Here is a 24,652-nt window from a genome sequence, read left to right as displayed (position 1 = left end):
CTTTAAGATGCTGCTTAAAACCTACCCCTTTGACCAAGCTTTTGGTCACCTGTCCTAATGTCTCCTTTCCTTGGCTCGGTATCACTTTTCGGCTCATGACGCCCCTGCGAAGCGCCTAGGGACGTTTTACTACGTTAAAGGCGCTATATAAATGCAAGTTGTTGTTGAACCAGATTGAAACTGGCCAAACTCATTTCATATCGAACCATGACAGCTGATCAAGAGAGAAGACACATCCCATCAGCTCAGGTTGATTTCAAGCCCAGGGAAACAAAAAATCAGTGGTCCAACCATCTACACAACCCAGGTCCCAGTTGCTACACCTATGTTGCGATGAGACAGAGCTGACTTATAATGAAATGAACTGCCATATACAACTTGCGTCTTGTAGGCAGAGAGAAAGAGAGAACAACTACGGTTGCACTAAATATACTGCAGTGCCAGGAGACCCTCCCAACCTGACACATTTAAAATATGTTCTGGAAACCCAAATCATCAGTCCACAGTCAACTGTGGTGGAACAAAAGGGCTCGATCCATCTTGAAGAGTAATACTTTTTAAAGGCCATTTGTTTTTAGATGCAAGAATGAAGGAACCCAACTGTTCCACCATATTGGCGAGCACACTGATGGTTGTTTTATCGAGTACATCTTGCAGTTGTCAGTACAATCTCTAGTATGATCGAGCAATAGGCGGCCCTCCAGTTCTGTGAAACATGCTAAAAGACTATAAAACAACTGTGAGCATACACTACAATATGGTGCAGCAATAGGGGGGCCTTCACTCTCGGAAGTCAACGTGATCTACACGGGATGAAAAATATATAGAACAGTTCCCAAATCACAGCACTTATTCAAATGGAATGATGCACTCTTAAAGGGGAATCGTCGATGTTGTTTAGATGAAGGTGGTAGGGTGGAATATTCAAGTGTCATAGTCACAAACCTCCAATTCTTGCCTCTTGCACATCCTCGATTTCCTTTGCTCCACCATTGGTGGCCATGCCTTGAGCTGCCTATGTCCTAAGCTCTGGAATTCCCTCCCTAAACCTCTCTGCCTCTCTCTCCTCCTTTACGACACTCCTTAAAACCTACCTGTCCTAACATCTCCTTACGTGGCTCATAACTTTGCCTGATAACGTTCCTATGAAGTGCCTTGGGACGGTTTACCGTGTTAAAGGCGCTATATAAATGCAAGTTGTTGTTGTCATTAATGATAATAGAAGTGACGCTAAGGCTTCATGGAGCCAAACTACGCTTGGAATACGAGGGAATATTTTTTTATCTCAGTGCTGAGTCTCGCTAGACAGGAACATAGGTCAGTGAGATGGTTGATTCCCTGACCTGCTCTCCTCTAGCAAAGTTTTAATGCTGGGATTGCAGGATCCCTTTTATGTTCAATTTTGACCACCATGCTACAAAAAAAATAATAATACGGCTATAGAAAAGAATAACAAGACTGTTCCCAGGTGGAAAGAGGATGAGTTACGAAAACACTTGAGTGAAGATTAAGCTTTACAGTCTAGAAAGTGGATAATTAGGAAAACTCACCATAATAGATAAGATAAACTCAGAATACTACTTCAAACTCAGCAAGCAAAGTAGAATCAGATGGAAATTAGTGAAAGGTAAATTAGATATTGGATAAAAGAAAAAAGATTTACTCCAACGTTGATAAATATTTGTAATAATTTATCAAGCAAGGGAATAAAATACCCGGGAAATTCCAGATACAATTAGGTGGCATGATGGGAGAATTAACAAGGAAACAATGCTCCTTTGACTGCTGGGAAGAAAGGGGAATCCAGGGTGCAAAGTTGGACTGCAAGTCCTTTTCCTCCATGAGGTTTGATACACACTCAGTATCTGAGAGGTCTAATTACACAAACCACATTTACTTTGCACAGAAAATGGCCCAGGGAAATACAATTCTATTTAAATCTGAGATAGATAGCTTTTTGGCAACCAAAGGTATTAAGGGATATGGGCCAAAGGCAGGTGCATGGAGTTAGATCACACATCAGCCATGATCTTATCAAATGGCGGAGCAGGCACGAGGGGCTGAATGGCCTACTCCTGTTCCTATGTTCCTATTGCTTGACGGTACGTGGCATTGTAATTTTTTTCCCCTTTCTTTTCTGGATGTGGGCAAGGCTGCATCTAATGCCCATCCCTAGCCGCCTTGAGAAAGTGGTACTGGGGGCAATTGCTTTCACAACTGAGTGGCTTTTACCAGGCCACTTCAGAGGGCATTAGGAGCCAATCGTACAATGAAGGATTGGATTCGTGTGCAGGCCGGACAAGGGGTGACGGTTCCCTTCCCTGAAGGGCATTAATTGGGTTTTACTGACAACCTGGCAGCTTTCATGGCCATTCTTTTTCTGGTGCCAGCCTGCAAATTACGAGATTTATTGAATTTGATTCTCACAATTTGCCATGGTCGGATACAGGAACATCTTAATAGATAATACATGATCAACGGTCTGAGACTCAGCCCATCAAGTAAATCCCAATCCATTAATAACAACAGCAATCTAAAATATTCCACCAGGGAATAACCCCTGCTGTCTTATCCAATTGGATTGTCAATAATTGCTATTTATTAGGGCCCTGAAGATAAGCTTGAAACGTTTGTCTGAAATTCCTCTCTGTGGAGACGTTACCCTGTTTATTTTAAACTGATTAATGCCTCCACTAACACAGCAAAGTTCAGAAGTTCGGGTGAGTATGTTCCCTCGAGTGTAGGAGATTGAGGGTGATCTGAGCGAGGTTTTTAAAATATTGAAAAGATTCGATAGGGTAGACACAGTAAAGCTATATCCCCAGGTGGGGGAAAAAAATCAAGAATGAGGGGACATCATCTTAAAATTAGAGCTAAAATTAGATTTGGGAATGAAATCAGGAAGCACAAAGGTAGTAGAAATCTGGAACTCTCTTCCCCTAAAAAGGCTGCGGATGCTGGGGAACAATTGGAGCTATTTAGGATTGAGAGCGATAGATTTTTGTTAGGTAAGGGTATCAAGGGATATGGAGATAAGGCGGATAAATAAAGTTGAGGTACAGATCAGCCATGATCTAATTGAATGGCGGAGCAGGCTCGAGGGGCTGAATGGCCTCCTCCTGCTCCTTTCTAAGTGTGTTTAGTCTTCGTATGCTAATGTTCCACACAGCGTATTTTTATCTAGCTGTTTCAGTTCACCACATGATTCCCCAGTTGAGACACTGGTAACCTGTTCCCAGGGCTCCCTCTTTGCTGAGCTATGACAAAGGTGTCTCATGTTGCAACACCTTCACCACTGACACATTCTGTACGAGCTCCTCCATCACCATCCCTGCACACGCTCTTTAAATTCGCCAGCTCCTCCATTACCAACCCAGCCTGTCACACATTCAAATATCAGCTGCTCCATCTCTAACACAGCTGTCTCTCAGAAAGAGAAAGAAAGAGAGAGAATAACAGATACTTAGGAGCAATCGCAAGGCAGTGATCTCATTAAGAGGTTCAAATAATGTCAGAAACAGGTACTCTGTAAACTACAGACTTAAATCCATTAAAAAAATATATTATATATTGTATCAGAATACTATAAACTGCATCAACTTTTAGAAACAATGTGACATTGCTATATTATAAGAGGATACTGCACCAATCAATGTCGGACTCTTACCTGTTTCCCTATGTGGTGAGTTCCCTATCTCAGCTATGCCATCATGGAGGTAACAAAGTAGAAGCTTAAAAACTTTTGCCTACGGAAGGAGGAAAAAGAACGTCAAAACCAGACAAAGAGTTGTTTTGCACACCTCCTTGTGGTCACTTATAGAGTCCAAGGAGCAGGTCAGTTGCCCACCTATTCAACTGGACAATTGCCGAGGGGAAATGGAATTAAAAAAGCTACTATGCATCTTGAGTCAGGCACATTGCCCTCTAGTCACCTCCTGTGGTTACTAGTCCTCTGTAACATACGTCCTCCACATCTCATTGTTCAGATGAAAGGTGGGCAATTGCCCAGTTGATGTAAGTGGGCAACTGACCTGCTCCATGGACTCTGTTTATGTGGCCTTATAAGTGATGGCATGGCTGAGATAGGGAACTCACTACATATGGGAAATAATTACTGTTTAACATCACAACAAATGACACAAGGAGTATGGTTGCCACCTGCCAAAGTCGCGTTTCCGTCCAACCAGAAACAAGCCTCCCGTCTAAGTTCAAGTGGATGGTAACTACCCCATGACATTATTTGAAGAAGAGCATGGAGTTCTCTCAGAGTCTTGGCCAACATTCCCCCCCGCCCTTCCACTTAACCAACACCACCTAAAACAATACCTGGACATTCATCTCATTGCTGATTGTGGGATCTTGCTGTGAGCAAAATGACTGCCATGGTTACCTATAACACAAGCGTCACTGCACCGCAAAGTAAAGTATTGTGTGTGAAATGCTTTTGGGATGCTTCTGAGAGACATGATAAAGAGTTGTATAAATACAAGTCTTCCTTCCTTTCGGAGTGAGACAAGGCATTCCAATTAGTGTAGAATTATGGGTTACAGTTTTGCTGTGGATTTATTTCTTTGGGGGAAGGTGGAAATAGTACTTCTGCTTCTCTGAAAAGATGCTCCTTATTTGCATGCTTTGAGCTGGATATTTAATATATTCTGTTCCACCAATACAATGTTCATCAATGTTGTTGTGTCAGCCTTGGCTCAGTGGGTAGCACTCTCGCCTCTGAGTCAGATGATTGTGGGTTCAAGTCCCACTGCAGAAACTTGAACACATAATCTAGGCTGACACTCCAGTACAGGTGCCAAGGGAGTGCTGCACTGTAAGATGAAGATGTTAAAACCACTGTCTGCCCTTTCAGGTGGATGTAGATGATCCCATGGCACTATTTGAAGAACAGCAGGGGAGGTCTTCTGGCCAATATTTATCCCTCAAACTACATCACTAAAACAGATGATCTGGTCCTTGCTGTGTGCAAATTGGCTGCACTGTTTCCTACATTATAACAATAACTTCACTTCAAAGATAGTGCATTGGCTGTAAAGAGCTTAAGGTCTGGAAATGCAAGTTATTTCTTGGCTACCGAAAATTCCATTATAGTACGTCAAAGAGACTGCACTCTCAACTAGATGAATAACTGATAAGAGGTACTTTCCTGGTCCTCGTGAGCTTAAAATATGTAAGCTTCACCCTGATTATTCTCTCTGTTTTCCTCCAATTTTATCTCCTGACCATCACTAGATTGAGCCATGTGTCCAACGCCCAATGAAACAAATTACCTAATCAATAGACAATGGCTCAGACACATTCAACCGAGAGATATCGCCCAATAATCACTCAACTTATAGACATTAGGAAGGATTTTCCGCTGTATTTACGCTAGGTGATCTGATCGAAGTTTATAAGATATTAATGGGAACAGATAGGGTGGATAGAGAGAAACTATTTCCGCTGGTTGGGGATTTTAGGAGTAGGGGGCACAGTCTAAAAATTAGAGCCAGACCTTTCAGGAGTGTGATTAGAAAACATTTCTACACACAAAGGGTGGTAGAAGTTTGGAACTCTCTTCCACAAACGGCAATTAAAATAATTCAATTGCTAAATTTAAATCTGAGATAGATAGCTTTTTGGCAACCAAAGGTATTAAGGGATATGGGCCAAAGGCAGGTATATGGCGTTAGATCACAGATCAGCCATGATCTTATCAAATGGCGGAGCAGGCATGAGGGGCTGAATGGCCTACTCCTGTTCCTATGTTCCTAGTTCCATGGTGTAGATCTGGTGGACATGGGCAGGGGATTCTGCAGGATCCCTCCCCACCCTCCCCCCACCCCCCGCCCACGTTGGCTCTCCATTCGCCCCTGTCCCTTCTGGGATTTTCTGCCAGATGTGACAAGTGACACACGTGGACAGGCAAATTCAAAAGACATCTATTGTACTTCTCATCATTTTCACCCTCGCATTGCTCAGTGCTAGCATTGTCGCCTGAACTTCTGCTCCCACAAGCTGGCCAGCTTTCACGCTAATCAGTGGCATGCAGATGAGGGCCGGGAGTTAAAATTGCTCTCACTCCGCCCGCCCAAATCCCGCTCCAGGTTAAAATCGGGGCTAAAGTGTCAATAAAATCTAGTATTATATTAAAAATGTTGCACAAATCTCACTTCGTGTTACTGCAATTCTTGGTCATGCTTTCTATGTCAACATTTAACGTAGAAAATGCCAGTGTAATTAGTTACAATTCTGCTGGCAAATAGTCCTGGTGACACTGTTGTTACAGCATCCGATCACTAGGTGGTGTTGTAGCTCCACTATATCCTCGGCCACACTTTGAGCAATGCCACGGGAGATCAATTAGCAAATTTACTAATAGTGCCCCTGAAATTCGGCAGGGCCATTTACATCGTGTCACTGGGGTACATCCAGACTCATGCCAAAGTTACAGCAGGTGATAGGGAGAAGCCCTGTGGAATTTCAGGGCCAGTGTGTTCTGCCACTAAATGCTGCTCGTGCATCTAATAAACACCAAAATTAGATCATATTTACATAAAGAGATCAGCACTACATTGGGAACACAGGAACAGGAGGAGGCCATTCAGCCCCTCAAGCCTGTTCTGCCATTCAATTAGATCGTGGCTGATGTGTATTTAGCTCCATCTTCTCTAAATTGAATTCAATATTGGACTCGATGAAATTTGGACAACGCATGAATGAACTTCTAGCTTCGCTATTTCCGATTTAACAGTGGTCCCCGCTGGCTCAGTTGGTTAAATGCACTGCCAAGTGTGTTAACAAGCCATAACCAGGAAGGTTCCAGAGTAGATCCTTAACCTGTGCTGAGTTAGCTGATCTCAGGCAGGGTAGCAGTAGGGCCTCAGTGCCCTTGTGTTGGGCTGGGGTAAATATCAAGTAGATCCTGATTGCTATGCTGGACAGTGAACGCGTATGGATCTTGGGATTGTCTCCATACCCACTATGGTTAAACAGTCTGATGGCACTCACTGTCTCGGCTCATACATGAAGAGCAGCAAGTGAGTGGCACCAGAAGGCAGCCGGAGTGCAGAGAATGGTGCCCCCAGCTCCTTCAGGAGAGGAAGGGTAAAATAATCTTTGAAAAAAAAGGTGCTCCCAAGAGTTATGTTTGTCTCCTTTCAGTCTCTCCTCCCACGCACACACATACTCTCACAACGTGCACTTACATAGTGCCTTTAACATTGAAAACATCTCAAAGCAGTTTATTGAATGGGGGAGGGGGGACGTAGATAAGAGGAATAAAAGAACAGGCACTGAGCCAAGGTGGGAAGAGATAGGAGCTTATCTGAGAAGATGGCCTTTGAGAAGGTTTTTAAAGACAGAGATAGAAATGGAGAGATTAGAGAGACGCACACATACACCATCCAATTAGGTGGGACACTTGGCACAGTTTCCTCTACTGGCTCCCTCCCGTGACGACAGGCCATTTGGAGGCCCTGTCTGAGAAAGGTAAGCCAGGATTACGGTCTAGAGGTGGAAAGCCTGTTAAATCAGGAGTTGATGCGAGGAAGGATTGGTTCTGTCTGGGTTAGAACCTCCCCATCCTCCAATAATTAGAAGATCAGTAAACACGGAACGTAGAATTGATTCGAGGGGGAAGGAGTTGTGATAACACTTGAATCCATCGTTCATTGACTTATGTAGGAGCTGCTTTCGCTGGACAACAGATTTGGCTTCCCAAAGTTCCTCACACAGCATTCTGTTCACACTTGTGTTTGATGAACAAAAGTAGTGCCAACAAAATGTTGAATATATCACGCAAATTGTGGAATTCTGCCATATCGAGGAATAATAACTATCTCTGTTTGCCTCCTCACACTTTCTAACCCTTCACTGTTCTGCATCAGGCAAGTGTTGGGGAGTCGAGAGAACTACGAGCAGGAGCTAGAACGATTTAAAAGAAATAAAAATGGCAGTAATGAAAATCAAATACCCTTAGCATAATTACGAAGCAGCAGAATGCGCCTAAAACAGTGTTTGACCCACTAGGATTCATCTTAGTGCACAGCTTTACCTCATACCGACGCAGTCCAAGCTGAGCAGATGTCTCCTCAATCATTTGGCACAAGTACCAAATTAAAACAAAAAAAGAAATCATAAGCACTGACGTGATTAAAAGAAAGAAAAAAGCTTTGGTAGTTTCACGCTTTGTCCTTTCATTGTTTGATTGGATCAAAATGGCTTCATTGTGACCACGGAGCAGTTTTAACACACTCGCAGGCTGTAACGGTAGCTCGTTGCACCGACAGTGAGCAGAGTGTTTATGCTGTGACTGGCGGAGGACGCGATATTCTGGGCGAGTGTGTCAGGAGCTTTCTTACACTGTGACAACCGGTTACTGAGTTCCTGTCAGCCACACTGTGATCCAACAACCCCGTTGCTGTCGTGCGGTTTGCCTCCTTTCCGCCAATCCACGGGAAAACCGACACCGAGCTCTCCGAGGAGAAATGTGCGTCAGTAAAAGGAACCTCTGTGCTCGCAACCTGCTGGTTGATAATCCAGCTCAACCCCTTCACCCATTGAGGACAAGTCCAATCCATGTTCTAGTGGTATGCTTTTGAATAACAGCTTAATAATCGCACGATTCAATTCTGATTCATTCTGCCTACACCAAGACTGCATTCGTAATCCTGCGTTATCTGCTATTGGCTGATCTGAATACTTCGTGAGGGATGTAAGCACATCCCATCATGCCGCATTAACCCTTTAATAGCAACTGTGCAAATATTATGCTGCCGCCTCTCTACTACTGAACATTCCTCCCCTCCTCTCCTCTCCTGAAGGTGCTGACTCTTGCAGGGGCACAGGTACCCCAGGCACCAGCAGCCCCCCCCAGGACCTTGTTCAAGTGGCCATTCTTCACGTGTGAGCCTACAGAGTGAGAGCTGGCGGACTATTTGACTGCTGGAGTCCGATCCTGCCTGCATGGAGCTCCACACACACTCGCTCACACACACACATGCTCACACTCACACATACTCACACTTGCTCACTCGCACACACACACGCACACACGCTCATGCGTACACACACATTCACACGCTCACACAAAAAGCTCACACACCCATGCTTACACACACATGCTCACATACGCACACTCACCCTCACACATGCACACATGCTCATACACACACACGCTCGCACATACACATGCTCACACACGTGCTCGTAAATGCACACACATGCTCATAATACGCTCACACACGCACACGTTCACACATGAACACACAAGCTGATACGCACACACAAGCTCACACACGCACATGCTTACACACACACTCGGATATGCACACGCTCACACACGCACATGTTCACACAAACGCTCACACATATGCACACACTCACATGCTTACATACACATGCTCACACACACACACGCTCACATATGCTCACACACGCTTACACACACACACTCACTCACACACGCTTACACACACACACTCACACACACACTCACACACATACACACACACACATACACACTCACTCACACACACACACACACACGCTCATACACACACACGCACACACTCACACACACTCATACACCTTACACACATGCTCACACACATTGCACCATCCAACCTGGGTTGCTGAATTTCCTGCTTGTTGGCTCATTTTTTACACCTTCCTAGTGCAGGGGCACCAAGACTGACTGTGACACCCTTACTGCAACTCCAGCTGAGGTCAGGTTATGGTACTGAATGAGCATGGGACCAGTGTGGCTGCATTTCACACTGGACATTGCATTTATCAACTGAGCTGCGATAATGTACACTGTCGAGGCCTTTTGATCTGAGCTTGTTGTGGGGCAAACATGCAACGTCCTCCAGCTCTGAAAGGCTTCCAGATACATCATGAGACAAACCTGCCCTCCCCTGAATGTGAATCACTTCATTAAATGACCATTTCTTGCTTTGATCAATGCAGTTAGAACATGCACAGGTTTAAGGGTGAATGGACATTAGGTTAAATTGATTGATCCCGGGCCACCCTCCCCTACCCCCGCATTAGAGGGGACAACTCTTTGGCGAATTGGAATTACAGTGTTGTTGCCCCCTCTTTGATCCGTGCTCTCTCTGCGTGTGGCTCCTCACTGGAAGTGTGGGCTCCATGAATTTATCCTAATGTTAGTTGACCAAATGTTTCTTTGACAAACTATGGGGCCTGAAATTACTCCCTTGGGGGAGGGCGGATGGCGGGGTTTTTTGCTTGTGGGGATTGGGCCGGAATTCGGGGCAGATCCCAGATCATAGAATGATACAGCACAGAAGGAGGCCTTTCGGCCCATCATGCCTGTGCTGGCTCTTTGAAAGAGCTATCCAATTAGTCCCACTCACCCTAGTCTTTCTCCATAGCCCTGCATTTTCTTTTCTTTTCAAGTATTTATCCAATTCCCTTTTGAAAATCACTATTGAATCTGCTTCCACCGCCCTTTCAGGCAGTGCGTTCCAGATCGTAACAACTCGCTGCGTAAAAAAGTTCTCCTCATCTCCCCTCCGGCTCTTTTGCCAATGGTCTTAAATCTGTGTCCTCTGTTTACTGACTCACCGCGCCAAGATCCATCAAGTTTTCGCCCCTATGCTGCAAATTCCGCTCCCCTCGTGTCCTGCACAGACCTTGGGGATGTGTCTGTGGGATGTTCCAGGCCTATCCGGGCAATTTATGCCCAGCACACAAGCTGAGAGGCCCAGTGGACACGACACCTGCTGAGGGAAAGACTTAGGTCCCTTGCTGGGCTTTCTAAAGGCCTCAAAGATGTTAAAGAGCAAAAGCAAATCGATCCGGATCTGACAAAGGAACGACCATCTCAGAATACAGGCCTTGGTTTCCCTGCAGGGCGATATTAACATTTTTTCTCTTACTTCTTTGGCCCTATAAAGGCCTCAGTCTGCCCCCATTGGAGCTGCTCTGATCTTCGCACTGTTTGACGGGGTCAAATATTAAAATGACCCCGTTGCTGGAATTTGGGACAGGGTCAAAGGTCGGGACAGTCGGCGGACAGAAGCCTTGTCGCATCGCACTCTTGGTGGTGGAGCAGAGGCCCAGCAATTTTGGTCCCTATTAGTTTTTAAATGGATGGGAGCCTCGATTCACTTTACACAGCACAAACTGAACGGAGGCCCTGTGTATAGGAGTGCAGTCTCCTCCTACCAATACTCTCTTCCTTTAGCTCTGTTTCACTTCATTATTAACTTCCTCTCCCCCTATTTATTTACACGCCCTCACTCTGTTACGTGCATTACATCATCCCGTACCCTCGTCAAACCAAGAGCGTGTGATGAGCTGGGCTGCAAACCTCTTGACCTTTACTGGGCTACCTGTCTGTCACTGGCTGACCAGAAGGACACTGAGATGGAGGTGGGACAGTCCTGCTGGTTTTCCTCCTCTCCAAGATGGAGTGTTCTACCACCGCCGAGCACTCCATACGATGGCCTTGCTGAGGAGCAACAAAAATTGGCCAAAGGGAGCTGGCCGGCAAGGGGGTTAAGAACAGTTCTGATCTAGATTAGAGGCGCTCGGGTTAGGACTTTATTTCCTTCCCTCTTTTTCCTGAAGGCTCTAACTCATGATGGGCTATCGTCATGGGCAGCCCTCCAACACATTGCTAAAATGACCATTCTTCATGCCTGAGGCTGGAAATCATAGAATGATATAGCACAGAAGGAGGCCATTCGGCCCATTGTGCCTGTGAAAGTGAGCAACAGTCGTGTATTTGACTGTGGAGGGCCTCACAGCTTGAGTCCTCACCTGGTATCCACATGTGCTCACTTTCTAGTGGAAGTTATTGATTAACAATCAAGAGCGTCTCCTACCTAATGGAGGGGCACTCAGCATAATTGATGCCCCCAACCTGAGATCAGCTAGTCCGTGTGCCCATGTCCTACACCTGGTGGTGGCCTTTACACTAGAGGTCAGAGGTCACTGGAGGAGCTGCCTCTGCTCAATTTCGCCTTGTTTCTCAAGTGTTGTTCCCTCACACTTTTCTCACTGCTTCTTTGGCCTGGCCTGGTGGGTTTGGATTTCCTGGGATCTTTAAATGCAAATCTCAGCTTAGTAAAGCCAAGGGAATTGGAGGAGAAAGAACAACACATTCGGCTCACAATTCAGCGCCACATAGATTTGCTGGAGGTATCGTCATGTGACCCTCCCACCTCCAACCACCCCGCCCCCACTCTCCCGCCATTGGTCGACCAACGCATCCATCCTCATGCTACACCGCCTTCCCACGGCCAATTGGAAAGCGGACAGGCTCTCCTTTACCCGATTGGATGCTTCTTGGTGGTCAGTCAAACAACCTTCTTTCCTCCCATCTCCAATATTTTTATAATTAATAAATTAAAGCGTTCAAAGAAAATGGAAAAAAAAACATTATTTCTTTAATGCCCCATTAATTTTTCTCCAGGGTTGCTGGAAGCAGTGTCCAGGAGATTAATCTTTAATTCCTGGAGACTCCAGGGCAATCCTGGAGGGTTGGCTACCCCAGCTCCACAATGTCCAATTCCATCTAAGACTGAAGTCAAACTTCATTCACCCACCCTACTTCCTGTTTCTTTCTGTCTTTCACTCTCAGCTGTTTCTCCTTCAGGCTTTTATTTCTTTGTGTGCCCTACATTACTTATTAACTTCTCTGGTCCCGTCTGCCTTACACACACTCTCTTTGTCTACTTTTCAATTCAGTTATGCCTGCCCTGTTTCTTCAATTCTCTCTACTATCCTCACTCTCACCGCTCTCTGCTGTCTGTCCTCTGTCTTTTTCTTTGTCTACCCTGTTGGTGTTACATTCTCTTCTGTCTGTCCTTTCTTGTCACTTCTCTGTTTCTTCTTCTTTCTGCTTTCTATCCTGTGTGCTCTACTCTTCCATCTTCTCACACATTGTGTCACTCTCTTAAATTTTTGCCCATATTATTCCCCTCTGTTCTCATTTTCAGCCTTTAATTTTTGCTCTTTACGCTCTTCTGTATTGTTTTCTTTTTTTTTTAATCCCCTTTCTTTATCCTCTCTCATTACCTCACTGGGGCCATCCTCTTTCTCCATATCCAGCCCTTAGGCCACTCGCTTATTTTTCTGTCAGTCTCATCATAGAATCATAGAATGGTAGAGCACAAAAGGGGGCCATTCGGCCCATTATGCCTGTGCCGGCTCTTTGAAAGAGCTATCCAATTAGTCCCACTCCCCTGCTCTTTCCCCATAATGTTTTCCCCTTCAAGTATTTATCCAATTCCCTTTTGAAAGTTACTATTGAATCAGCTTCCACCGCCCTTTCATTGATGATTATCTTTTTATTTGTAGAATTCCTTTCAGAGGTCTGCTTTCATCCGTCTCTCTTTATTCGTTCTCATCCTCGCTTGTCTCCCTTTCTCTCCCTCCCTCCCTCCCCCCACCAACACCAATCTCCCATGGCCCAAAAAAAAAACCCCCCAATCACCATGGTTACCACTCACCCTCTCCGAGCTGCTCCTGGTCTCCCATGAAAAGCCTCTTATTCATTCCGCCTCCTTCCATCTCCTCACAGCAAAAAAAAATCCCTTCTCCGCCCAGTCACAGAGTAGATGGCAGCACAACCTCGAAACGACAGTCACTCTGATCTCAAGCATTCCCCCCCAATAAAAAAAAAATTTAAAGAAGGGAATTAAAAAAAAAAATCAATCAATCAATCAGGCCTCAGCTCTTCCCAGATTCGGATTGTCCAAATCCCATTTTTTCTGTTCCCACATGAGGAGGAGGAGGAAGTGGTGATGGTTTCACTTGCTTTCTCCAGTTGACACTTTGAACAATTGCAGCATTTTCCGCCCGATCGATGGCTTTCACTGCCTCTCTTTCTATTTGTTTTTTCTTTATTTTTTGGTTGCCCCCTTCCCCTCCTCCCTCCTACTGAAGATTTAGACCCTGCAGTGGGAACCCTATTCAATGTGGCTTGCTCTCCCAGCCTTTTGTTAGTGGGATAATCTCGCCTTTGTCAAGTTATTAAGATTTCCAGTCACACGGCAGTGCGGGAATTTCTCAGCTGCAAGCTCCTTCCTCTCTGCCTATTCTTCCTCTCCTCTTGCCTTTTCTTTCTATATCTTCTCTTCCCCCTCTCTCTCTCTCTCTCTCTCTCTCTAAATCAATGCGCACACTCTGCAGCAGTCAGCCAGGATACGAGCAACACAATCCATTTTCCGTCACCCCTCCTTCCTTTAACCTTCAAATGATTCCTTTCTTCTGAATAACAGGTAGACCCGGGCAGAAATTGTTCCTTTTTTAAACACAGAGTGCCAGTCCTGAAGCCTTTTCAGAGTCCCTCGCAGCCCAAATCAGTCCAGCCCTCAAAGCAAAAAAAAAATGGTTTGCTCTTCTAATTTCTGGCTTGCAACAGATTCCCAGTGTCTCTTTCTTAAAAAAAATACGTCCACTTCGACTGGCTGAGACTGAGAAAGGGTATCCCTTCTTCGACGCATAGAATTGCTCCTCTCTCTCTCTCTCTCTCCCTCTTTCACTCACTCTCTCTTCTCACTTCAATACATAAAATCCAATTCTCTAATTACAGACCATCATCTTGGCAGCGATTGCCCAATTGGATTAGCAGGGTCCTGGAGATGTTTAGGGAGCCGTGCTGAGAGGCAGAGACTCACATCGCCACCTTCTTGCGCCCTCCTACTCTTTTAACAATAAATAAATAAATATACCCAGACGACAGCCCCCTCACATCCTTTCCTCCGCACTGTGCTACCAACCTCTTCCAGCACCCAGCTCTGTATGCAGCTCGCTGCTTCAGTGATTCCCAACGCCACAGGAGCTGTGTATCCGAGATCTAACCCTTAACCCTACGAGTGCTGAAAGAATAGTCTCTTTGTAAAATGTCACCAAAGCACAGCCACGTTGACATTCCCTCATTTTGTTGATGGAAAGCCCCTGCCCCCCCGCTCCGATTATATCTCCGGATACTTAGGGGGGGGGTGTCTCCCTGCCTGGTCACGGCTGTGACATCTCTCCGCATCGATGAGACGTGATCGGTGATAACATGCGACGCATATCTGCCCCTGAGCTTGCCCATTAGGGGACAGTGGCAGCCTGCCATTCAGTTGACAGAGGTACAGAGAACTCTCAGAGGAGGCAGTGGGTGGCAGAACCATCCATGTACAGCAATGACAACAACCTGCATTTATATAGCGCCTTTAATACAGTAAAACATCCCAAGGCATTTCACAGGAGCGATTATCAGACAAAATTTGACACCGAGCCACATAAGGAGATATTAGGACAGGTGACCGAAAGCTTGGTCAAAGAGGTAGGTTTTAAGGAGCGTCTTAAAGGAGGAGAGAGAGGCGGAGAGGTTTAGGGAGGGAATTGCAGAGCTTAGGGCCTTGTCGGCTGAAGGCACGGCCGCCAATGATGGAGCGGGGATCGGGAATGCACGAGAGGCCAGAGTTGGAGGAGCACAGAGATCTCGGAGGGTTGCAGGGCTGGGGGAAGTTACAGAGGTAGGGAGCGGGGAGGCCATGGAGGGAATTTGGACACAAGGATGAGAATTTTAAAATCGAGTTGTTGATGGACCGGGAGCCAATGTAGGTTGGCGAGCACGGGGGTGATGGGTGAATGGGACTTGGTGCGAGTTAGGAGACGGGCAGCAGGGTATTTTTAACATCAATACAAAGTTGTGCTCTTGGATGCTCCTGCAACAGATGGCCTAGCAGCTACAAGCACTGCCATAAGCCATAAAGACTAAGTGGCCCCAGGTCTGATCGTTGATCAGTGCTAAATTGGTTGAGCATAGCTGGGTGGTGAGAGAGCAGCAGTGAAGGTGGTAAAATTGGTCTCAGTGCCCCTGGGCCAAGAAAGAGAGATAAATCAGCACGTGTCAGCTGTGGCTCCATTGGTGGAACTCCCGCCTCTGTGTCAGAAGTTTGTGGGTTTAAGCCCCACTCCAGAGACTTGAGCATAAAATCTAGGCTGAAGCTGCAGTGCAGTACTGAGGGAGTGCTGCACTTCCAGATCAGCTTTTAAACCAAGGCCCCGTCTGCCCTCTCAGGTGGATGTAAAAGATCCCATGGCACTATTTCGAAGAAGAGCAGGGGAGTTCTCCCCGTTGTCCTGGCCAATATTTATCCCTCAACCAACACCTAAAACAGATATTCTGGTCATTATCTCATTGCTGTTTGTGGGATCTTGCTGTGCGCAAATTGGTTGCTGCGTTTCCTACATTACAACAGTGACTACACTTCAAAAGTACTTCATTGGCTGTAAAGTGCTTTGGGTGTTGTGAAAGGTGTTTAAATACAAGTCTTTCTTTATTATTTGATCTGATCTCCATCTTGTGACTCCGACTGGAAAGTGTATTTATTGGACGTTGGGTAAGGCTCGAATGTGATGCCCTTCACGGTCGCATAGTTTGCCTGGGCTCACACATGAAGAATGGCCACTTGGGTAAGGTAGTGGAGGGCTGTCAGTGCAGGCGAAGGCATTCAGCCGTCTCTGGCCCCTACGTTCTGGATTTCACTCCCTAAACCCTTTCTCTCTTGCTACCTCTTTCCGCAGCTTCCAATGGCTCCTCGAAACCTTCAACTTTGACCTCGCCTTCAGCTGTCTTTTGCTGCTTCTCAGTATCCATTTCTCCCATCCCCCTCCTTATCTCCTCAGTAAAGTGCCTTGGGACGTTAAATATGCTTTCTAAATGCAAGTGTTTTCAACAATGGAACCAGATGCCAGTCCGAGTTGGCCTAAAAAAAAATATTATTTCATCATTATTTTTGGAGAGGAGATAGGGGATGAAATCAATAAAAACTCTTGCGAACAGCTAGTAATGAACATTTGCCTTCTCACCATACATTAAGTGCTCACCTTACTTACCCAACAAGGGCTCATATCACCAGGACCTTGTGAAGAATATTTTTCATCCCTGTCACTGAGTTTGACAGCATGTAACTGTTAGACTTTTATGTGCCAACCTTGCCCTTAAGGCTGGTGACCTTTGTGTTAATTCCCCATGACTTAACAATTAGCCAACAGGCCTGGGGGTGAATTTTGCAGGAGCCCATGCTGCAAGTGAGGCCTCGCATGCAGCATAAAGGCTTCCATAGTACAAAAGGGGAGTGGAACCAGCGACCTTCTGGTCTGGGTGGCTGAGGCCTACAGCGGGGAGAGCTTTCACCCATCAGGGGAGCTCTGGAGCCAGCTGCTTCATGGGGTGGTCAGAGTGGCACGCTGATATGGAGTGTTGGTGCTGTAATGTCCTTTTTGCCTTCCCCACAGGAAGGAAAGCAGACTGCATATTAGCATTAGCGGTGGCTTGGGAATAAATTGCCTCGTCACCCTATAGGTCAGAGACTATCCAAAGCAGGTGAGAAGCTCCCTCTACATTGCCCCATCCAGCACTCCCAGGTCAGATACAGCAAGGGTTAGATACAGAGGAAAGCTCCCTCTACATTGACCCATCCAGAACTCCCAGGTCAGATACATCAAGGGTTAGATACAGAGGAAAGCTCCCTCTACATTGCTCCCAGCACTCACAGGTCAGATACAGCAAGGATTAGATACAGAGGATAGCTCCCTCTACATTGCCTCATCCAGCATTCCCAGGTCAGATACAACATGGATGTCCCCTCTACACTGCCCCAACTATTAGGTAAGAATTCCTCTAGTTCCCATGTGTAACGGATGTTGTAAGTGTGTTTGTAAAGATTGCTGCTGTTTGGTATTTTAAACATTTTTTAAAATGTATTTACAATTGGCCTAGAATTACCAGAGAGGAAATCTTCATGAATCATTTACACAAAGCATCCTGAGGATTTCTTGTCCCAATGTACCTTAACCCCAGTCTCAGAGGAGCACTCCTGTGTACCTCACTCTACTATTTCTATTCCCCACATCAGCCATCCTTGTGGCCTCAGTAAGATTGCCCTAATGCCAACTGGTGTTGAATTTTGAGGAGCTCTGTTCTGCAGATGTTTGCCCATTGGGTGCTGGATTAAGACCACCATTGCTGGAAGTCCCTCTCCAAACCTCTCCTTAAAACCTACATCTTTGACCAAGCTTTTTGCTACCAGTCCCAGTATCTCCTTCTTTGGCTCCATATCAATTTTTTTGTCTGGTTATGCGCCTCTGAAGCGCCTTGTGACGTTTTACTGCATCAAAGGCGCTATATAAATGCAAGTTGTTGTCAAACCAGATTGAAATTGGCCAAACTCAGTTCATATAGAACCTTGACAGCTGATCAAGAGAGAAGACACATCCCATCAGCTCGGTTTGATTTCAAGCCCAGGGAGATGAATGATCAGTAGTCCAACCATCTACACAACCCAGATCTCAGATGCTGCACCTATGTTGCGGTGAGACAGAGCTGACTTATAATGAAATGAACTGCCATATACAACTTGCGTCTTGTAGGCAAAGAGGGAGAGAACAACTGACACATTTAAAATATGTTCTGGAAACCCGAATCATCAGTCCATAGTCCACCATGGTGAATCAAAAGGCTTGCTTTCTTTGGAAGAGAAGGGACTGAAATGAGAAGGGAACTGACAAAAATTGATCTGGGCAAACTGTTCGCGGCAGCACAGAGTTCAAATACCAGTGAGGACAAGTTTAAAAATAAGGAGGTTAGGGGTGAGAAGGGGAGACAAGTGGAACAAGGCAGGGCATTGAAGTGAACAGTGTAAATGGAACAATTAGAGATTACATGCATTTGAGGAGAGAGACGGGTTTAAGGGATATGATGCAGTGGTAGGGTGGGTGAGGTGATGTGTGATAAATTGTTGGGTCTCATCGCTTCTCCATGTTCCAAAAATTTCTCATGTTCACATGGACCTGCGTCTGCTTAATCTGTGGTGTTAAGAAGCACGGTGGCACTGAACACAGGTGCACTTAAACAGTACCAGTCTCGTGTAAAGAAGGTCCACACTGTACTCCTTGACAACCTGGCCACGTCATTGAATCGCAGCCAGGAGGGGGAGATCGATTTACATTTTCTGTGATCAATCAATGCTCCCTGTCAATTTTCTCCTTTTCCCCTCTTCTAAAGGGCATCGACTGCTTGGCTGGTGTTCAGTTCCATAAGTGCTGCCACCCCCTCGTATCCTTGTGTAACCCTTGCCCGTGAGTGCTGCCAGGCTATTTCGGTGTTAATGCTCAGCCGTTAGCGTTCTCGCCTCTGAGTCAGAAGGTTGTGGGTTCAAGTCCCACTCTAAAGACTTGAGCACAAAATCTAGGCTGACACCCGAGTGCAGCACCGAGGGAGTGCTGCACTGTTGGAGGTGCCGTCTCTCAGATGAGACATCAAACCGAGGCCCCGTCTGCCCTCTCAGGTGGACGTAAAAGATCCCATGGTACTGTTTTGATGAAGGGCAGGGAGTTCCACCCGGTGTCCAATATTTATCCCTCAACCAACATCTCAAAACAGATTATCTGGTCATTATCACGTTGCTGTTTGTGGGATCTTGCTGTGCGCAAATAGGTCTGTCGCATTTCCTACATTTCAACAGTGACTACACTTCAAAAGTATTCATTGGCTGTTAAGTGCTTTTGGATGTCTTGAGGTCGTGAAAGGCGCTATATAAATGCAAATTCTTTCTTTCATTTCTTGTTAGTGGGTGGGGAGAGGGAGCATCATAGCCAAACCCTAGATAGGGTTGCTAGATAGCAGTCAGGAGTGGGAAACCCTGCGTCATTCTTCCCTTGCTCGCCCAATGGCGCTGAAAACAAAAGCACCAAGAAAAAAGACTCTCCTTCCCATCAGTTGTTCCCATCAGAACAGACCATTATGACCAAATGTCAGGAATCCTTTAAAATACTTTCCCCTCACTCCTGTTGTCATATCCAATGAATGTTATTTAGTGTGTTGGGGAGAAGACACAAGCAAGGCAATGAAACTTACCTCTGCATTGTTTGGAGAGTGAGAAAGGATGATGGTTTGTTTCAGAGACTGCAGTTGTAGCTATCCCTGAGGGTATAATTACTGGCCCAGAGGAACTCATTACTGGCTCTGAGGGTCCCATTATTGGCTCCTCACCTGGGGGCAGTTCATGGCCAGAATATCTCAGTAGGATGGTATTGTAATCTTTTGAGCTGAGTGGCTATTGCAGGAATATTGAAGTAACTCCAGTGAAGGAGACAGCGTTTCGAAAGTCGCTGGGAACAGAATACTTACAAGCTAACTCAACTCATCTTTGATGCAGAAACTGCAACTGGTAAACTTCTCTGTGTGGATCTTAAAGTCTAATGGAAACCCCTGTTGCCCTGCTCACAACGAGTGTCAGCATGTGGTGTTTTATAATGTGGGTACACTGAGAGTGACAGCAGCCATCCCTCCCACTCCCACCAGTCAGGTCTCCCATCCATTTTCCACAATAAAGTTACTCTTCCTGTCTCTTTCTCCCCCTCTCCCCTGCTCAACAGGGCATCCTCTTGCCTCTTGCCCCTTCAACAGGGACTTCCCTTCTCACCAAGCTGCTCTCTCCACCCCTCCCCCAATATTGTATATCTCACTCTGTCTTCTTGCTCCCATTCAATAGAAGTCTCTTTCTTTCTCTCCGCAATGCCAGAATAAGGTCTCTCTTTTGTAACCTTCATTCAAACGCACTTCCTCTTTCTCATTCTTTCTTCCTCTTCCCAACCAGGTCCCTATGAAGGTCTCACTTCCTTTTGTCCCCCTCACCATCAGGCTCTCTAACTCTCCCCTAATGGTGTCTACCTCTTTCTCTCAGGTCCCCATTCACTGGGCCACAATGTCACTGAAATAAATATTATTTAAATATTTATCCCTCAAGCAACGTCACCAAAACAGATGCTCTGGTCGTGGCCTCATTTACTGTTTGTGGGATCTTGCTGTGCACAAATTAGCAGCTACGTTTCCTACATCACAACAGTGACTCCACTTCAAAAGTACCTCATTGGCTGTAAAGCGCTTTGAGACGTCCTGAGGAAAGGCGCTATATAAATGCAAATTCTTTCTTTCTGGAAGAAATTATATTATGTACTTTATTTCCAGTAAATAAAAATGACAGATGAAAATTGTACTCTATTTACTTATAAGAATGACCTGGCCAGTAGAATAAGCTACCTCTAAATTTGCATGGTGAGGAAATGAGGAGCCACCAGATAAAATATAGCCCACCTTAGAGAACATGAACTGAAAGTGAAAGTGCAAGACACAAGACCCCCTCCCTTCACAGTACGGACTCTTCTGACGGATTTTTTAAAAATTGACCTTAAATTTGAAAGCAACTTTCTGCCATTAAGGAAAAAGAACTCGGACGCTTAAAGCAATGAAATTTTTTTTTAATATTCCGTAAGGATTCAGTAAAAAGATAAACAAATAATAGATGCAGTAAAAAGGTGTTAGCGGTCAACACTGGCATAGCCCAGTTGGGCCGAATGGCCGGTTTCTGTGCTGTAAATTCTATTTCGAGTAGAACTTTAGGGTCACTACGAAGATGCTCCTGAAAGTCAGCCTCGGAGAGGAAGGGCACATTAGCCACAGTGGCACTCCAGGTTGCACCAGTGATCCTGCCTGGCTGGCTGGGTGGAAACTCTAAGAAGGTATACTTGGCGGCATCCATGAGTTTGTGCTGGGAAGGGGGTTGGTTGACAAAGAATGACAACAACAAAAACTTGCATTTATATAGCGCCTTTAACGTAGCAAAACGTCCCCAAGACGTTTCACAGGAGCGTAATCAGACATGATGTGACAATGAGCCACATAAGGAGATATTAGGACAGGTGACCAAAAAACTTGGTCAAAGACTTAAAGGAGGAGAGAGAGGTAGAGAGGCTTAGGGAGAGAACTGCACAGCCTAGGGCCTAGGCAGCTGAAGGCACGGCCACCAATGGAAGGGCGAAGATGCACACAAGAGGCCAGAGCTGGAGGATCGCAGAGATCTCGGAGGGTTTGTAGGGCCGGAGGAGGTTATAGAGATAGGGAGGAGCGAGGCCATGGAGGGATCAGAACACAAGGATGAGAATTTTAAAATCGAGGCATTGCTGGACCGGGAGCCAATGTAGATCAGCGAGCACAAAAAGGACAATCTGCTTGGTTACTTGTACCCAGCCAATGTGCATAGTGCGACATAAAGATAAAGCATTATTATACAGCTGAAGCTACTCTGCACAGCATCAAAAAAATTTAAATTCAGTGTTCTCTGAGCATCCCTGGCTCCTGCTCTCAGAATATGGAACAGATAAGAAGGCAGCTCCTAGGCTATGTGGCTGAACTATCACTTCATGTTTTCCTGGCTCAAAATTGGATGACCTCTTCATTGGAGGGCCTTTGTGGAAAATGACACAGCTGAGGTGACACCCTCCAGCCTTTCCCTGTTCTCAGTCGTGTGACCCTCAGTTATTCGATGTCCAGTGCCACTGTGTCCTCGTCCTCGTCTTCCACCTTATCTTCTGTCTCCTCTTCAAGAAGAGATAATGGTGCTTTTTTTCCACAGGAATTGGACACAGACTCAGCTATATGGATATAAAAGGTGGCTTTTAAACCTTGCACACTGCATCAACTAAGGAAAGATCACGGCATAAGGCACAAATGTATTTTTTGTCAGGTATGGATAAGCATTGGCGATGGTGTTTTACCAACCTCACCTATTGTATCTCTTAGTATGTTAAGGAAAGAAAGAGCCTTATCACATCTCTCAGAAACCTCTCAAAGCCCTTCGCATACAATGAATTACATTTGAATTGCAGTGACACAATAGAATGTTAAAAATAACTTACTGGGATCTGGGGCCTCAGTGGATAAGCTCCTTTCGCTTGTGAGACAGCAAAATATGGTCACATTTCTTTCCGGAGCAATCAATATGTTTTTGGTACCACAAGGCCATCTTTGGCCTTGCTTCTCCATCCGTCTTCACCTTCATCTTCATCATTCTTCGTATGTCATGAGGGGCTTTCTGGAGCCCGCTGCTTGTCTTTTTTTGTTTTAGTATTTTGTTTGTGGTGGGGGTGGGGGGCGTAATTTTTAGCCTGGGCCTTTCAACATCCGCTTCCTATAGGTAAAAGTTATTTTGGGAAGAGATGCCCTTTTCCCCTTTAACAAATCCTTTCACGAATGTTTGAAGCTCATGCTCCCTTGGAATCATAGAATCATACAAAGGTTACAGCACGGAAGGCGGCCATTCGGCCCATCGAGTCCGTGCCGGCTCTATGCAAGAGCAATCCAGCTAGTCCCAGTCCCCCGTCCTATCCCCGTAGCCCTGCAAATTTTTTCCTTTCAAGTACTTATCCAGTTCCCTTCTGAAGGCCATGATTGAATCTGCCTCCACCACCCCCTCGGACAGTGTATTCCAGATCCTAACCACTTGCTGCATAAAAAGGTTTTCCCTCATGTCACCTTCGGTTCTTTTGCCAATCACCTTAAATCTATGCCCTCTGGTTCTTGACCCTTCTGCCAATGGGAACAGTTTCTCTCTATCTACTCTGTCTAGACCCTTCATGATTTTGGATGCCTCTATCAAATCTCCTTGCAACTGTCACTGTTCCGAGGAGAACAACCCCAGCTTCACCAGTCTATCCACATAACTGAATTCCCTCAACCCTGGAATCATTCTAGTAAATCTCTTCTGCCCCCTTTCTAAGGCCTTATGTTTGTGTGTGGTGCCATTTTGTCTCAGTTACTATCAGCAGAAAAAAAACCTGTTAACAAAGGTCAAGAGGATCATTTCTGGGTCACTAAACGAAAAAAGGACTTGCATTTATATAGCGCCTTTCACAACCTCAGGATGTCCCAAAGCGGTTTATAGCCAATTAAGTACTTTTGAAGTGTAGTCAATGTTGTAACGTAGGAAACGCAGCAACCAATTTGTGTACAGCAAGGTTCCACAAACAGCAATGTGAAAATGACCAAATGATCTGTTTTTTTAGTGATGTTGGTTGAGGGATAAACATTGCCCAGGACACCGGGGAGAACTCCCCTGGTCTTCTTCGAAATAGTGCCTCGGGATCTTTTAGGTCCATCTAAATGGGCAGACTGGGCCTCAGTTTAACATCTAATCTGAAAGACGGCACCTCTGGCAGTGCAGCACTCCCTCAGTACTACAGTGAAGTGTTAACCTAGATTATGTGCTCAAGTCTCTGGAGTGGGACTTGAACCCACAATCATTTGCCTTGTATCTACTGTTGAGGTCTTGAATTCGAGGCAGTGGTAAATTGCTGCTCAAAACAAAATGGGAACTGTATACCAATGGTTGGGTGGTAACTGTGTAATCATCAATAACAAATGATACCCTTCATGGTGCTTTACAGGAGGAGTGACGGATACAGAGCAGGAAGTTAGACGACTTGGCCAATGAAGTAGATTTTGAGGTCAGAGGTAGATGGATGGGTTTAGGGTTGGTATTCCAGAGAGTACGGACATCACAAGTTAAATACGGATGAGGAAAGGCATCTTAGCTCATCCACTCAGAAAGCATTCCCACATCTCAGCGTCTTAACTGACTCCTGAATGACATTAAGGTTTTCACTTCCACCAGTAGTCCAAGAAACCCATAACATCAGTCCTAAATTCACCCTTCACCAGTTTGAACATTGCCATAGTTTACCTTGAAGCAGTGTTCTGTTGTTACCTTTTCTACACCGCTTTACTATACTTTTACAAGGTGTACCCTCAGTCACCTTTGGAATCTATACCATCTTTCCCACTGCGGGT

General features: G+C 45.5%; 1 protein-coding gene across 2 annotated transcripts in view; it reads right to left on the bottom strand.

Moving 5' to 3' along the window:
- Positions 1 to 24,652, bottom strand: part of lrrc4ba (leucine rich repeat containing 4Ba) — a 103,295-nt gene that overhangs the window by 29,679 nt on the left and 48,964 nt on the right. The window contains exon 1 of one of the 2 annotated variants that reach the window (XM_067974483.1): positions 22,723 to 22,741. The exons of the other annotated variant lie outside the window; for it this stretch is intronic. The gene's annotated coding sequence lies outside the window, so the exon portion shown is untranslated. Of the gene's footprint in view, positions 1 to 22,722; positions 22,742 to 24,652 lie in introns of those variants that run through there. 2 annotated transcript variants of the gene reach the window in all.

This window comes from Heptranchias perlo, chromosome 40 (genome assembly GCF_035084215.1).
Source record: "Heptranchias perlo isolate sHepPer1 chromosome 40, sHepPer1.hap1, whole genome shotgun sequence".
NCBI classification, from domain to species: Eukaryota; Metazoa; Chordata; class Chondrichthyes; order Hexanchiformes; family Hexanchidae; genus Heptranchias; species Heptranchias perlo.
Note: the sequence above shows the minus strand (reverse complement) of the source record. Positions and strands in the feature narration are given on the sequence as shown.